Raw genomic sequence first — 13,079 nt, forward strand, 5'->3', positions numbered from 1 at the left:
CCATGAACGTATGAAAAAAACAAAATGATAGAATACCGAAAGAGGAACTCTCCAGGTCAGAAGGTGCCCAATATGCTACTGGAGATCAGTGGAGAAATAACTCAAGAAAGAATGAAGGGATGGACCCAAAATAAAAACAATACCCAGTTGTGGGTGTGACTGGTGATAGAAGCAAGGTCCAATGCTGTAAAGAGCAATATTGCATAGGAACCTGAAATGTTAGGTCCATGAATCAAGGCAAATTAGAAGTCTTCAAACAGGAGATGGCAAGAGTGAACGTCGACATTCTAGGAATCAGTGAACTAAAATGGACTGGAATGGGTGAATTTAACTCAGATGACCATTAAATCTACTACTCTGGGCAGGAATCCCTTAGAAGAAATGGAGTGGCCATCATGGTCAACAAACAGTCCGAAATGCAGTACTTGGATGCAATCTCAAAAATGACAGAATGATCTTTGTTCATTTCCAAGGCAAACCATTCAATATCACGGTAATCCAAGCCTGTGTCCAACCAGTAACTGTCGGGGTCCAGCCCCGGCTGATCCAGGGTATTCGAAGGAGAGACGGCATAGGCGAAGATCAGGAAACAATTGCTTAATTAGATGTTAATTAAGGATATAAAGAGTAATAGAATGAGGATAGCTCAGTGAGGAAATTCCGTGGAGAAAAGAGGCTGAATAATTCAGCCAGAAGGTAAGAGAAAGAATGACATGGTGAGACCAAGTTTCGGTGAACAAGGCCCTCACTTTATTTTCCAAAGTAGTTTTTATACCTTAAGTTATGCATAGAGGATAATGGGGGAAGGGGTAGAGTCATGCAGCAAGCCAGGCTTTCTTCCTGCAAATTTATCATATGCAAAAGCTTAGGTGACTTGCATCATCTTCTGGCCCAGAGGCCTGTTAACATTTTAAGACCCTTTCTTCAGAAAACTTATTTTTCTCTAAAGGTGATTGGTCAGGAGCCACCCTCCAAAAGCATTAGATAAAGTTGCATTCCTACAGAGCAAGGGTGTGGTGGGCTACAACAAGAAAAAGAATTAACTCAAGGGTCCCAGGTTACAAACATTAAAGCTACTACTTACACCAATTATATTAATCAATACACTGCCAAGGACACAGCAGGTAAGGGATATGGAAACTTAGCAGCAAACATTGGCCCAACAAGTGAAAATCCCTTCACCAATACAATTTCTAATCAATCTTTTAACTACTCAAAGGAATCTGTGTTTAGACAGTTTAGAACATCTCCTGCCTCTCACAGTTGGGAGGCTCTGAACAATCACATGTGGCCAGAAAAACCTATTCAGGCAGGCTAGAGGATTTCCAAAGGAGTTTGTAGGTTGAAACACTGTCACACCCAGGAATTATTAACTGGAGCTGTAAGCTAACTCTTTTTTCAGAGAGAGGTAGTGGGGGACAGCCCCCCGTAAAGTCAGAGGTGTAGGTGAAAGCACAAAGCAGAAAGTAGGCAGACTCTGGTTTTGGGGCTAGATACTCGAGAATTTCCAAGGGGACTCCTGAGGCTTGATCCCACCTTTGTGTATGCCGAGCCTCCTTCCTCATGACCTTTGTCATGGGCGGAGTTCCTCACGCTGGCTCCCGACAGTGATAGAATTCCAGCTGAGTTATTCCAGACCCTGAAAGATGATGCTGTGGAAAGTGCTGCACTCAATATGCAATATGCAATATGCACTCAATATGCCGGCTCCTGGCAAGTAACACTGAAGAAACTGAAGTTGAACAGTTCTATGAAGACTTACAAGACCTTTTAGGACTAACACCCAAAAAAAGATGTCCTTTTCATTATAAGGGACTGGGAAGTCAAGAAACACCTGGAGTAACAGGCAAATTTGGCCTTGGAATATGGAATGAAGCAGGGCAAAGGCTAATAGACTTCCAGAAAACGCACTGGTCATAGCAAACACCCTCTTCCAACAACACAAGAGAAGACTCTACATATGGACATCATAAGACGGTCAACACCAAAATCAGACTGATTATATTATTTGCAGCCAAAGATGGATAAGTTCTATACAGTCAGCAAAAACAAGACCAGGAGCTGACTGTGGCTCAGATCATGAACTCCTTATTGCCAAATTCAGACTAAAATTGAAGAAAGTAAGGAAAACCACTAGACCATTCAGGTATGACCTAAATCAAATCCCTTATGACTATACAGTGGAAGTGAGAAATAGATTTAAGGACCTAGATCTGATAGATAGAATGCCTGATGAACTATGGATGGAGGTTCATGACATTTTAGAGGAGACAGGGATCAAGACCATCCCCATTGAAAAGAAATGCAAAAAAGCAAAATGGCTGTCTGAGGAGGCCTTACAAATAGCTGTGAAAAGAAGAGAAGTGAAAAGCAAAGGAGAAAAGGAAAGATATAAGCATCTGAATGCAGAGTTCCAAAGAATAGCAAGGAGAGATCAGAAAGCCTTCCTCAGCGATCAATGAAATGAAATAGAGAAAAACAACAGAATGGGAAAGACTAGAGATCACTTCAAGGAAATTAGAATACCAAGGAAACATTTCATGCAAAAATGAGCTCGATAAGGACAGAAATGATATGGACCTAACAGAAGCAGAAGATATTAAGAAGAGGTGCAAGAATGCACAGTTCTTCTGTGCAAGAATACACAGAAGAACTGTACAAAAAGATCTTCATGACCAAGATAATCACAATGGTGTGATCACTCACCTAGAGCCAGACATCCTGGAATGTGAAGTCAAATGGGCCTTAGAAGGCATCACTATGAACAAAGCTAGTAGAAGAGATGGAATTCCAGTTGAGCTAGTTCATACCGTGGAAGATGATGCTGTGAAAGTGCTGCACTCAATATGCCAGCAAATTTGGAAAACTCAGCAATGGCCACAGGACTGGAAAAGGTCAGTTTTCATTCCAATCCCAAAGAAAGGCAATGCCAAAGAATGCTCAACCTACCACACAATTGCACTCATCTCACACGCTAGTAAAGTAATGCTCAAAATTCTCCAAGCCAGGCTTCAGCAATACATGAACCGTGAACTTCCAGATGTTCAAGCTGGTTTTAGAAAAGGCAGAGGAACCAGAGATCAAATCGCCAACATCCATTGGATCATGGAAAAAGCAAGAGAGCTCCAGAAAAATAGCTATTTCTGCTTTATTGACTATGCCAAAGCCTTTGACTGTGTGGATCACAATAAACTGGAAAATTCTGAAAGAGATGGGAATACCAGACCACCTGACCTGCCTCTTGAGAAACCTATGCGGGTCAGGAAGCAACAGCTAGAACTGGACATGGAACAACAGACTGGTTCCAAATAGGAAAAGGAGTACGTCAAGGCTGTATATTGTCACCCTGCTTATTTAACTTATATGCAGAGTACGTCATGAGAAACGGTGGGATGGAAGAAGCACAAGCTGGAATCAAGTTTTCTGGGAGCAATATCAGTAACCTCAGATATGCAGATGACACCACCCTTATGGCAGAAAGTGAAAAGGAACTAAAAAGCCTCTTGATGAAAGTGAAAGAGGAGACTGAAAAAGTTGGCCTAAAGCTCAACATTCAGAAAACTAAGATCATGGCATCTGGTCCCATCACTTCATGGGAAATAGATGGGAAAGAGTGCCAGACTTTATTTTTTCGTGCTCCAAAATCATAGCAGATGGTGATTGCAGCCATGAAATTAAAAGACACTTACTCCTTGGAAGGAAAATTATGACCAACCTAGATATCATATTCAAAAGCAGAAACATTACTTTGCCAACAAATGTCCATCTAGTCAAGGCTATCGTTTTCCTTGTGGTCATGTATGGATGTGAGAGTTGGACTGTGAAGAAAGCTGAGCACCAAAGTACTACTGCTGTTGAACTGTGGTGTTGGGGAAGAGTCTTGAGAGTCCCTTGGACTGCAAGGAGATTCAACCAGTCCATTCTAAAGGATATTAATCATGGGTGCTCTTTGAAAGGACTGATTTCTAAAGCTGAAACTCCAATACTTTGGCCACCTCATGCGAAGAGTTGATTCATTGGAAAAGACCCTGAGGCTGGGTGAGATTGTGGGCAGGAGGAAAAGGGGATGACAGAGGAGGAGATCCCTGGATGGCATCAGTGACTCAATGGACATGAATTTGAGTCAACTCCCGGTGCTGGTGATGGACGGGGAGGCCTGGCGTGCTGTGATTCATTGGGTCGCAAAGAGTCAGACATGACTGAGCGACTGAACTCGACTGAACTGATCTGAACTGATCTATAATGGCTTAAACCTGGAGAAGACCAAAATGTGCTTCCATAGGCACATTAGTGGCTCACTGTTGAATTGAGTGATTGATTAAGATTATCAAGGGAAGGAGGCTAGAGTAATTAATATGGCACTAGATTAGAGCTAGAAACATCAGTATAGGCTCATATTTGATATTATATAGATTTATATGTTTACATATAGAAATATTTATCCACATGTGTATATATATGTAGGTTAGTATGTGTGTGTTTGCTTAGTCACTTAGTTGTGTCTGACTCTTTGTGGCTTTATGGACTCTAGCTCACCAGTCTTCTCTGCCCATGGAATTTTCCAGGCAAAATTATTGGAATAGGGTGCCATTTCCTCCTTCAGGGGGATCTTCCTGACCCAGGATTTGAGCCCACTAGCATCTCTAGAATCTCCTACCTTGACAGGTGGACTCTTTACCACCAGCACAACCTGGAAAGTCATAGGTTAGTTTATACACCATATAAATTCTTATACTGAAAATTGAGATAACCTAGAACCAATGACATCCAGTAGCAATATGAACAACTATTGCTCAAATCTAAGTTTATAAAAATATTCTTCAGCAAAAGGCACCAAATATGTTTTGAGAAATAGCTGTTTCTAGGACTAGCCAGGGAATATACATGATGACCCTGTAACACTTTGAAGTTCCAGAAAGAAATAAAATGCTCAAAAGCCCAAAAAGCTACAATACAGTAAAAGATAACAAAACAAAACAAACAAAACCCTCACAATAATAAAGGTATGTCAAAGGGACATACGAATCAATTAAAAGATTTTCCAGTAGCCAAAGCTATTATTAATAGTACAATCCGGAAAGATCAATAAGTAAAGTAGTATCATATTCAGTCAGTTCAGTTCAGTTGCTCAGTTGTGTCAGACTCTTTGCGACCCCGTGAACCGCAGCATACCAGGTCTCCCTGTCCATCACCAACTCCCAGAGTTCACCCAGACTCATGTCCATCGAGTCAGTGATGCCATCCAGCCATCTCATTCTCTGTCGTCCCCTTCTCCTCCTGCCCCCTATCCCTCCCAGCATCAGAGTCTTTTCCCATGGGTCAACTCTTCGCATGAGGTGGCCAAAGTACTGGAGTTTCAGCTTTAGCATAATTTCTTCCAAAGAAATCCCAGAGCTGATCTCCTTCAGAATGGACTGGTTGGATCTCCTTGCAGTCCAAGGGACTCTCAAGAGTCTTCTCCAACACCACAGTTCAAAAGCTTCAATTCTTCGGCACTCAGCCTTCTTCACAGTCCAACTCTCACATCCATACATGACCACAGGAAAAACCATAGCCTTGACTAGACGAACCTTTGTTGGCAAAGTAATGTCTCTGGTTGTACAAGGTAGAAAATAAGTATCCAAGAGTCCATTTTGAAATATAAATGATTGAATAAAGAAATCAGTGGAAGAACAGATAAATTTTCTATACAAAATAATGCCACAATGTACATAACCATTCATTCCTTAAGAATGGGTACAATTACTTCATTCCAAAGAGTACAACATGAAACAAGATAAAAGAAATTACATTGAAGTAAACTGATAAGCACTATCTTAGTCAGGTGATCAAAGTTAGCATCAACAATGATAATATTCATCAACATCAGGCTGAATGTTTACATTTGAGATGATGCGATGAAAATGGCACTTTTACCTCTGTGATCTTCCTCTTAAAATCCAGACTAATGATGACAAAAATATTAGACAAACTTCAGTTGAAATAAATTTATAAAATACTTGATCAATCATCATCAAACTGTCAAAGTCATCAAAAATAAGGGAGGTCTTGAGAAACTCTCATAGCCAAGAAGAACCTAAGGGGACATTAGTACTAAATGTAATGTGATATCCTGAATGGAATCATGGAATAGAAAAGGAATTAGGAGAAAACTGGGTAAAATATGAACTATGTTTGAAATTTGCTTAGTCGTGTCTGACTCTTTGTGACCCCATGGATTGTTGCCTGCCAGACTCCTCTGTCCATGAAGTTCTCCAGGCCCAGAAACTTGAGTGGGTCACTGTTACATTCTCCAGGGGATCTTCTCAACTCAGAGACTGAACTTAGGTCTTCCACATTGCAGACAAATTATTTACTGTCTGAGCCACCAGGCAAGCCCGTAGTTAATAATAAGGTATCAATATTATTATGAACCAAACTTGGATACACTCCTGTACAGCAAATTTGTTGCAGGGCATTAAGCAAGGAGAATGGGCAGCTCATGCTCAAGCCTGAACTCCTCCATTGCTTTCAGGGAAAGGGTTTTAATGGCAGTGTGAAGGAGGGGACAATTCTTGGATTGGTTGATGTCAAGGTGAAATTTCAACATCTCTCACTCTCTAATTTCAACTTTAGGGTCTCTGTTCCTGCAGTCAGTAGTTTTCATCTGATGGGGGTCTGCTTCCTAAAACAAAAGACTTTCACTTCAAAGTATGGGGACATAAGTTCCTGTATATGGTTTCAATATTGGTTCATTAATTGTTAGATGTCTACCATATTAATATAAGATGTAAATAGTAGGGGAAATTAGGCATATGTGGACACTATGTATTATGGTCATGGTTTTTCTATAATCTAAAGGTACTTAAAAATCCGTTTTTTTTTTTAAAAATCATAGACTGTTGTCAAGGGAAAATATAATTATTGCTACTATTTATGCATATTATAAAATTACTGATAAAAAAGAAAGCTGGGGACATCCCTAGTGGTCATAATCAATTCCTAAGATTATGTGCTGTCAGTGCAGGTGGCTGAGGTTTGATCTATGGTCAAGAACTATATCCTATATGACACAACTAAAGAACCCTCATACTACAATGAGGAGTGGAGATGCTTGGTGCCACAATTAAGACTTGTTGCAGTCAAATAAATAAATACTAAATAAGAGATGTGTACAAACTTGGTTTGACTAAAGGAAAGTGACATAAACATAGTGATTTACATATGCTATGATATTCACATATTTACCTAATTGTTAGGCACAGCAGTCTTCATGAAATTACAATGACATATATTAACTTTTTATATAAATTGTCTATTTAGTTTTATATTCTCAGTATGGTTATCTTCTAACAATTTGTTAGAAGATATCTAACAATTTGTGATAAATTTAGATTTAAATTTAAATTATACCCATTAATACTGGTCTTTCCCTTGAAAATAAATCATGTTTGTACCTAATCAATATGTTTTTCACTTTGTCATGATTTTGCAAGTTGCAACACTGTATATATTTTTTCAACTACATTTACCTGGTGGCTTCAAGTGGTAAAGAATCTGCCTGCAGTATAGGAGACCAGGTTCAATCCCTGGGTCAGGAAGATCTCCTGGAGAAGAGAATGGCAACCCATTCTATTATTCTTGCCTGGACAACTCCATGGACAGAGGCTACAGTCCATGGATGGGGTTGCAAAGAGTCAGACATGACTGAGCGACTAACACAGTGATAGCTCAACAGTTTATCAAAAGAGGACAAGTGGGTATGAGTAATCCTGAATAGTAGTCTTTATTAAATAGGTGTGAGGCAAGACATTGGAAAAAACAAATACAAAAAAAAAAATGTGTGATTAATACTTATTTGGAGAGTATAACTTCATTTTAAATCATTTATCCACTTCATAAACACTTCCTGAATATCTTTTCTATACTAGGCCTATATATGTATTATCCACTAGGAACCAGTCACTAATAAAGCAAATATACATACTTGATTGCATGGAGTGAAGCAAAATATTTAAGTAAATAACTTCAGGGTATGATAAATGTTTTAGAAAACTGCGAGACAGGGAAGGTTGACAGGATGTTGGCAGTTGCAATTTTCAATAGAATAGTGAGAGAAGACCTTACTGAGGAGGTGGTATTTGCATAAGGACATGAATGTTGTGAGGAAATGGATCTTGAGGATATACTGAGGGAAGGCGTCCAAGCAGAAGGAACAAAAGTTACAAAGACCTTGAGGCTGAGAGACAGATGTGCATTTGAAAAATAGTGTGGCTGAAGTAGAGGAAGGAATTAGGACTGAGTTGGGATGAGATCAGATATATAATAGTCGTAATGGTATGGGGGAGTGTAGAGATCAAATAGGGATAGTTGATTATTGTAGAGACTTTCAATTTTACAATTTGTAAGATATAAAGGACATTGAGGAGACAAGTAGTAGGGAAAGAATTGATGTAGAAAGGTTGGTAAGAAATCTGATATAATAATCTAAGCAAAAGATCATGATGGCTTGGATGAGGATGTGGCAGTCAGTGGCATGCTGGAAGTGGTCAGACACAGTTTATATTTAGATGGCAGGTGATTATGATTTTCTGATAAATTCGATGTGAAATGTTAGAGAAAGGATGATTCCCAAACTTGGGAATTCCATACCTGAAAGCATGAAGAGTGAGAAGACTGTAGGTAGAATATATGGAGGTGAGTCATGGATAGAGCAAGAGTTAAGTTTTTGACATGCTCAGTTTGTGATATCTTGTAAATATCCAGGTGGAGATGCCTAATGGAAAGATATGTAAATCTGAATTCAAGGGAGATAACATGTGGTGCGTTCATGCTCAGTCGTGTTCAAATCTTTATGACACCATGGACTGTAGTCCACCAGGTTTCTCTGTACATGGAATTTTCCAGGCAAGAGTACTGGAGTGGAGTGGGTAGCCTTTTCCTACTCAAGATGATCTTCCCGACCCAGAGATCAAACCTGAGTGTCTGGCCTCTCCTGAATTGGCAGACATATTTGTTACCACTGAGCCAACTGGAAAGCCCTCAGGGGAGATTGCTTGATTTTAAATAAGTCTTTAGGAATCTTTAACATTCAGATGAAATTTAAAATTATACGTTTGAATAAGATCCCCTCAAAAGTTAAGTTTAGATAGAGCAAAATATGTAAGATTGGACTTCAACTTTAAAAAATCAGAGACACGTGGAGATAAAAGCAAGAGTTATTGATAAAAAATAACTAGATTGATATAGAGAAGACCAAACTATTTCAAGAAGGGAGAGATTAATGATGACAAGGACTTTAAATAAATGCAGGAGGAGAAAAACTTGAAATTTGACTATGTTAACAGTGGTAAAACTCATAATAATAGCTCCCTCTGAGCTGTATATTATAGTTCACAAATAATTTTAAATGATTTCTAAATTTCTTTACATAGCAAGCCTCAGGTGTAGACATTGTGAAACTTTGATTTTTTAGTTGAGATAACAAACAGAAAAGTGAAATTATTTTCAAAATTTATTTTGCTCACAAATGACATATTCCAGGCTTAAGCATGTATCAGTTCAGTCACTCAGTCGTGTCCAGTTCCTTATGACCCCATGAACTGCAGCTCGTCAGGTTTCCCTGTCCATTACCAACTCCTGGAGTTAACTGAAACTCATGTACATCAAATCAGTTATGCCATCCAACCATCTCATTCTCTGTCGTCCCTTTCTCCTTCAGTCTTCAATCTTTCCCAACATCAGGGGCTTTTCCAGTGAGTCAGTTCTTCACATCAGGTGGCCGAAGTTTTGGAGTTTCAGCTTGAGCATCAGTCCTTCCAATGAATATTCAGGACTGATTTCCCTTAGGATTTACTGGTTTGATCTCCTTGCAGTTCAAGGGACTCTCAAGAGTCTTCTCCAACACTACAGTTCAAAAGCATCAATTCTTCAATGCTCAGATTTCTTTATAGTCCAGCACTCAGGTACATACATGACTACTGGGAAAACCATAGCCTTGATTATATGGACCATTGCCAGGAAAGTCATGTCTTTGCTTTTTAATATGCTGTTTAGGTTGGTCATACCTTTTCTTCCAAGGAGTAAGAGTCTTTTAATTTCATGGCTAAAGCCACCATCTGCAGTGATTTTGAAGCCCAAGAAAATAAAGTCTGTCACTGTTTCCATTGTTTCCCCATGTATTTGCTATGGAGTGATGGGAACAGATACCATGATCTTAGTTTTTTGAATGTTGAGCTTTAGGCCAACTTTTTCATTCTCCTCTTTCACTGCCATCAAGAGCCTCTTTAGTTCTTCTTTGCTTTCTGCCATAAGGGTGGTGTCATCTGCATATTTGAGGTTATTGATATTTCTCCCAGCAATTTTGATTTCAGCTTGAGCTCCATCCAGCCCGGCATTTCACATGATGCACTCTGCATATAAGTTAAATAAGCAGGGTGATAATATACAGCCTTGATGTACTCATTTCCCAATTTGGAACCAGTCTGTTATTCCATGTCCAGTTCTAACTGTTGCTTCTTGACCTGCACACAGATTTCTCAGGAGTCAGGTAAGGTGGTCTGGAATTCCCATCTCTTGAAGAATTTTCCACAGTTTATTGTGATTCACACAGTCAAAAACTTTTGCATAGTTAATAAAACAGAAATAGATGTTTTTCTGGAACTCTTGATTTTGCTAAGATCCAACGGATCTTGGCAATCTGATCTCTGGTTCCTCTGCCTCTTCTCAATCCAGCTTGAAAACCTGAAAGTTCACAGTTCATGTACTGTTGAAGATTGGGGAATTTTGATTATTCATGTACTGTTGAAGCCTTGGAGAATTGTGAGCATTACTTTGCGAGCGTGTGAGATGAGTGCAATTGTGTGGTAGTTTGAACATTCTTTGGCATTGCCTTTCTTTGGGATTGAAATTAAAACTAACGTTTTCCAGTCCTGTGGCTAGTGCTGAGTTTTCCATATTTGTCAACATGTTGAGTGCAGCACTTTAACAGCATCATTTTTAGGATTTGAAACAGCTCAACTGGAATTCCATCAGCTCCACTAGTTTTGTTCATGGTTTTAAATCTAGTATGATAACATCTTTTCTAATATATTTTATCACACAATTTACTCAATAAATTTTTTCAGACTTTTTTTTAAAGAGTATTATTGTTCTATCACCTATATCAAATTTGATAGAGCAGAAGTACAATTATTTAATTAACATATCCATTATGTATTAATCAGTTTTTCATGGCAGTCAGTAGGCTTGTGTAATGGAAACACAATTCAGTAAGATATAATCCAATACATTGAAGATATTATGTTAGAGTAGGAGAGACAGAAAAATATTTATAATATATTATGCTAAGGAATATGATAGGAAAGGATTATGGGAACACCAAGAAGAAATAATTTAGCTTGAGCGGTTGTACTGAAGGCCCAGGTTGTATGTGAAAGGCAAAATGATTGAAAACAGAAGGATAAATACAATGGCCTCAGTTTAGCCTTTCTGGGCATTCAAGCCTTGAGGTAGTTATGACTACTCACATATCCATCAGAGGTTTTATCTGAGCACCAGACACACCAAGGGTAGGATACAAAAAATAGCACACATCGAAGCAAGCATCAAAGCTGACGGATGACTTAATTATCTTATTCCTCTGATGAATGAATAATGTAACCATTTCCAGAAGACATTTGTCAGTCCCCAAGTTGACAATGACTTAGTTAAGTGGCATATTACAATCATGATCTGATAAGATAAAAGCATTTCAAAAACTTCAAGGCTTCAATGATTTGCAAAGCCACAGCTCTACTGTGGGCTTGACAATGTAATAGTGACATAACAAGACAGCCAGCTTATGAATAGATGCCACTGGTATCCATTTGGATATGCTTTTAAAAAAGACATGTTATTCAGTTGTTACAGCAGATATTTTGTCAGACAAGTTCAGCAGAGAGGACAGATTAATTGAATGGCTAATTTAAACCACACACACACACACACACACACACATCACACCCACACAGATATAGAGTATCAATATTTCAATCAGATTGGTGAATTTAAAAAATCAAACAATGTTAATTAGTTATTTGCAACTTTATTTTTTAATTGAAGGATAATTGCTTTACAGAATTTTGTCATTTTCTGTCAAACATCAAAAAGAATCAGCCATAGATACACACATGTCTCTTCCCTCCCAAACATCCCCCACATTTCCCTCCCCATCTCATCCTTCTAGATTATCAGAGACCCTGTTTGAGTTTCCTGAGTCCTACAGCAAATTTCCATTGGCTATTTTACATATGGAATTGTAATTTTCCATGTTACTCTCTCCATACATCTCACCCTCTTCTCCACCCACCCCCTGTGTCCATAGGACTGTTAATTCATCAGTATCATTTTCTAGATTTAATACATATGCACCAGTATACAATATTTGTCTTTCTCTTTCTGACTTCATGCTGTATAATAGGCTATAGCTTCATACACCTCATTATAACTGACTCAAATGCAATCATCTTAATGGCTGAGTAATATTCCATTGTATATATGTACCATGGATTTTTTACCCATTCCTCTGTCAGTGGATGTCCAGGTTGCTTCCATGATCTAGCTATTATAAATAGTGCTGAAATGAACATTGGGGTACATGTGCCTTTTTCAATTTTGGTTTCCTTAGGCTATTAGTGCTGGTGATGGAATTCCAGTTGAGCTAGTTCAAATCCTGAAAGATGATGCTGTGAAAGTGCTTCACTCAATATGACAGCAAATTTGGAAAACTCAGAAGTGGCCACAGGACTGGAAAAGGTCAGTTTTCATTCCAATCCCAAAGAAAGGCAATGCCAAAGAATGCTCAACCTACCACTCAATTGCACTCATCTCACACGCTAGTAAAGTAATGCTCAAAATTCTCCAAGCCAGGCTTCAGCAATACGTGAACCATGAACTTCTAGATGTTCAAGCTGGTTTTAGAAAAGGCAGAGGAACCAGACACCAAATTGCCAACATCTGCTGGATCATGGAAAAAGCAAGAGAGTTCCAGAAAAACATCTATTTCTGCTTTATTGACTATGCCAAAGCCTTTGACTGTGTGGATCACAATCAACTGTGGA

The sequence above is a fragment of the Bison bison genome, unplaced genomic scaffold (genome assembly GCF_000754665.1).
Source record: "Bison bison bison isolate TAMUID 2011002044 unplaced genomic scaffold, Bison_UMD1.0 scf7180017864478, whole genome shotgun sequence".
Classification (NCBI taxonomy): Eukaryota; Metazoa; Chordata; class Mammalia; order Artiodactyla; family Bovidae; genus Bison; species Bison bison.